General features: G+C 50.4%; 1 long non-coding RNA gene across 1 annotated transcript in view; it reads right to left on the reverse strand.

Moving 5' to 3' along the window:
- The window catches only part of LOC108445447, a 102,055-nt gene that overhangs the window by 93,761 nt on the left and 3,583 nt on the right, over positions 1-4,711 (reverse strand). The gene's annotated exons all lie outside the window — the stretch shown is intronic.

Here is a 4,711-nt window from a genome sequence, read left to right on the forward strand (position 1 = left end):
CGCTCCCCTGCCGCACCCGCAGCTCTTCTCCCCTCGGGGAAGTTTGCTCGGTCCGGCCACCCGCGGCTGCCTGCTCGCCGGGCGCGGCCAAGCAACCCAAACCCACAAACGAACCAACAAACAAACCCCCAAACCACCCGCTTGAAAAGCTGGGGTCGGGTCTCATGCCGGGGGCCTGGAATTACTCCTTTCCTCACTCTTCCACACCTAGGCTGCAACGCCAGTGACTCTTGCTTTGCCCGATGGACAAAGCAGCTAGTCAGAGCCTTTGAAGTTTAGATTGCTGTAGCAAAAACTTGTGTAAAACTTATTTTATTCACGACCACAGGTCACCTGACGAAAAAAAATAAAGCATCCGAAGACAGAAAGAATTTAACCGTATATATATGCACAGAAAATGAACGTTAAAATATCTTAAACGGGTGGAAGTCCATGAGAGACTTTTTGCCCTGCTCTAACTGAGGGTTGCAGGCAGGCCATTTGATTTCTTTTCATTTTTCAAAGGAATGGAGAAAGTCGTCCGATTAGCAGTGGTATTATTATAATCTCCATTCTTAAACCTTGAAAGACCCTCGTAAACAATCGGCTCCTTCTCCCAGTCCGGTTCCCATCACTGCTTGGTAATGACTGGAAGATTAATGACGCTTTTTTAGCAACACCTGTCTTTTTAAGCTGTCGACACAACCAATTAATACTTTTAATTACCACTACGAGGAAACTAACCAGAACCTTTCTGATTTGATTTCACTGCTGAATTTTATTCCCTCTGAAACGAAGCAGCCACAACTCGAGGCTGGGCGGCCGCGGGGGGCGACTCGTTTTGCTGCGGGTTTATTTTGCTTCGGGCTGGATAGGGACATGATTTATTTAGGGGGAAATTTTGTTTTGGGTTTATTTCACATCTCTTTCCCCGCTTCATTGGAAGTATTTTGCCATCCCTTTCGAGAAGAAAACAAAAGTGCTTGCTGACAGGACGCCGGAGCACACAAGTCCCTTGGCTCCCCGAGAGCCAACCTTTTGCACCAGCGGCCCCGGGGACGGAAAGGGAAAGGCGGGAGGCATCAAGCACCCTCTTAGACAAAAGTTACCATAGAGAAACAGCAAGGGGAGGCCAATTCGGCTCTCGCCGAACTCAGGGCAATTTTACCAGTGATTTCAAGGAAAGAGGTAGTGCCCCATGGACGGAACCGGGAAGGACAGGGACAGTGGGCACCTGAGCCCCACAGACCGTGGGATATCGAACAGAACCCGCTCTCATCTCGGGCCTGGGCTATTTCCTTCCTGCACTCCGATTTCTTCGGGGCTCCCCGATCTTCATCTGAATAACCCAACAGTCGAGCAGGAGATGGGGCAAAAACTTGAACAAAAAGTGTGTTTGTCGTTCAAGCGGTATGAGTGCGATAAAAAGTTCACAGATGCCCGTGAACAGTGCCGGCAGGGCGGCATCCCTTCTCTCTCCAGAGTTCCCTCTTTAGCCGTAGGGTGTGTGAGTCTGCATGACCGCTTCCCGACCAGCACAAAATGCTAGGAAATGAGGCTACCACGAGATCCCTGGCCTTATTCTGGAGAGATGGCAAAGTGTGTGATCAAACCTTGTCCCTACACACGTATTTCCCAAGGCGACATGAAGTGGGCAGCAGCGTGTGGAAACGAAGTTGGCGCACCCAGCTCGGGATGCTTAACCCTGGCCCATCCTCGGTGGGCTTTTCCCTCTCTTCCCAGCCCCCAGCTAGTGCATGTGAATTGCTGGGAGTTCCTCCGACAGAATGTAGAGAGCTGAAAAGCAGAAAGCGGTGGTGTTTGGGTTAAACAGACACCTCTCCTCCTGGTAAAGCGCCCCGTGCTGTTCCGTGCCTGCTCTCTTTTGTGTTGTCTCTCGTGCTGCCCAGGCCTTGCAGAGTTACGCCGTAGAGGCGATGTCCCACGTTAAAACAATATGAATTCGAGAACAGATCCTGAATATGAATGAGGTATGTGGTCGTATGACTGCTTTGAAGCCGTACTTCTCCGAATATGGCTTTAATTAAATGTCTTCCGGCTGTAAAAGATTACATGTTGTGCAAAATATATCCTAGCATGAAATTTACTTCCACGATACGAAATTAGGTTACTTATAAATGTCTTCATTTAAAAAAGAAAATCGCTTCTCCTCGTTCTGTTTTCTGTTTTGTTGAACAGAGATCTCCAACGAGGAGAGAGGGTTGGGATAATATATTTATAGAGGCACGTGTAACAAAACCTGCCAGAAGCGGAGTGGGTGAGGGCTGCTCGCTCAAATGCAGACAATTCACAAAACAGGCAAGTTAATCCAGATCTGATTTGTTTTAGATCCAGCTGTCAGAACCCCGGAATACCTCCCGCGCCTCACGCCGCAGATACCTAATGTGCTCTTACCGCCCACGTCCCCCAGCGTCCCTTCCTCCTGCGTTTATTCCGTGAGAATGATGGTTGGGGGGAGAGGGGTCAGGGCAAACAGGTGGAGAAAGGTGACGATCTCATCTCGCGGAATATAATAATAATTCTTGCGGGATGGAGGATAACGTCGTGGTCACAGTAGGACCAGTCGGTCCGGCAAAGCAGTTTCACTCTGCCAGTGAAATCGCGCTCAGTTGTCAAGAGCTTTCCCGCTCCGGACGGTGCATGAGGGCGGAATTCAGGTTGCTGGAGGCGATGCTCTGTTTGCATATATCTCTTTACGCCTTCAGATACGGGACCTCACCTAGCTAAATTTCTACAGAGAGATCAGATAATGCATCTCTCCGGATTATCCTTCTAAATTAACTTTTAGATTTGTTTTTATAGTCCGTTGAGACCCTGACAAAAGAGGCTGTAGCTAGATACAGATGCGAGATAAACGTATAAAGCAATCTCATTACACAGGAGTAAGTGAAGAACTCTCCTTGCAATCTACTCTAGATAACGAGTCTGCCCGAAGAAACAAGTAAAGCCGAGATATTTACTTCTTTTCCTAATAAATAAACCTCAATAACTGCATTGACTTTGCGCAGTGTTTACTACATTTCCATTCATTGCTTGGGTAAATGCATCCCTAAAGGCAGAGTAAATAATTGCACTGATCTCAACAAGGGAAATGTGTAGACATTTGAAGTGTACTAAAAATAAACGAAGGCAAAGAGACTGAAGAGAGAGGACACCGCGCTCGTTTGCCGTAATTAAAGCCTCTGCTTTCTCTCGCCGGAATCCGAGACTTTCAGAGCGCAGCTGGGGCGACAACTTTCCCGCTGGTGTCACCGGCTCAGCACACGAGTGGCCGTGGGGAGCCGAGGCTGAGCCCGGCGTGTCTGGGCTCGGGAGGGCTCGGCGCGGTGCCTGGCTCGGGGGTGAGACTGGACGATTCCGCAGGAGAAATTGCAGCCTTTCTGATGACTTGAAAGAGCCTCGAGTTTTCATTCTCCTCTGAGCTCTTCCAAGATGGGCACTTAAGAGCGGTGGTGGGTTGGGTGTTTTGTTTTGTTTTTATTCTTTAATTGAATTTCATCATCTTCTGCCAGATAAAGGTTTTTTATTTAATTGTTGTTGGGTTTTTTTCTTTCATTGGAAAAGAAAACAAAACAACATACGTCCCCGCTAAAACAACCGTCTGTTTCTGCAGCACCCGGGCAGGCAGGGACGCCTGCCAAGTGAAAGCCTCACAGGCGGCAGTCTGCAAACCTGCGGCTGCATTCGGGGAGGTCCCCTGACCCTCGGAGGAGAAGATCCCCCCACGCCGCTGCCACGTAAGTCTCCCAGCGGAGGGGCGAAGGAGGCACAGCCACCCGCTCAGTCTCTTTGCGGGGATCACGTATGCCGAGGCCAGGCTCGCCGTATGGGCAGAGGGGGAGAGACCTGTCCGCAGGATTTCACTTAAGGCGGTGTGGGTGCACACCTGGCCAGGTGCGGGGAGAGGCGGGCGGCCAGGGCCTCCGCGGGGGTTCCGTCCTCCAGCTGAGCAGCCACTCGCTTGAAACCTAATTGCATTTTAAAGCAGGTATACACCTCCCCACATACACTTACCCCCCATCAGGGACAACAACCAACGACAACAACACAACAGAACATTAACCAAACAAAAAGCCCCAATCTGCGACTCTCTACAGAGCCACACATTGAATGAATCTATCTGTAAGGTTTTAACCACAGCCAAGGCTTCGCTACAAATCTGTACAAGAGACAGTGGCTGGTTCCCTCTGGATCTTTCCCCTTCTGACTCCTATTATTTTGACCCAGGCTACAACATAGAAAGCGGCGTGTGTGATCCATCTGCAAGGCTGGGCTGGGGTTTCCCCCCCCCCCCCCCGCTCCCCTGCCACTTCCTTCACACTCGCGGTATGGAAAGCCATTGACGCCTGCCTGTCTGTTATAATGTTAGTGGGTTGAAATCCAGAGGAGCCTCCGCTCCGCTCTTGCTCTCGTGCTGGCAGCGCTCAAATTCCGCAGTCTCTCCTTAAAATGGCTCGCTTCCAGCTTGAGGAGGTGACCGCCTTTTGCGGGTGCCTTTCCTCACCACTCAGCTGCTATTAAGACGATGGCAGTAGGACATACTAGCAGAAGGAGAGGAGGACGTGTGTTTTGGGGTTAACAGGCTTGAGAGACCGGGGAAAAAAATACCATCGGCAGACGCAAGGAGAAATATTTTGCTGAGCTTCCGGGAGCTGTAAATAAAGTGGGCAAAGCCGCGCTGCCAGGGCAGGACAGAGGCTGACGAGGCGTC

Source organism: Corvus brachyrhynchos, unplaced genomic scaffold (genome assembly GCF_000691975.1).
Source record: "Corvus brachyrhynchos isolate BGI_N302 unplaced genomic scaffold, ASM69197v1 scaffold142, whole genome shotgun sequence".
In the NCBI taxonomy this organism is placed as follows: domain Eukaryota; kingdom Metazoa; phylum Chordata; class Aves; order Passeriformes; family Corvidae; genus Corvus; species Corvus brachyrhynchos.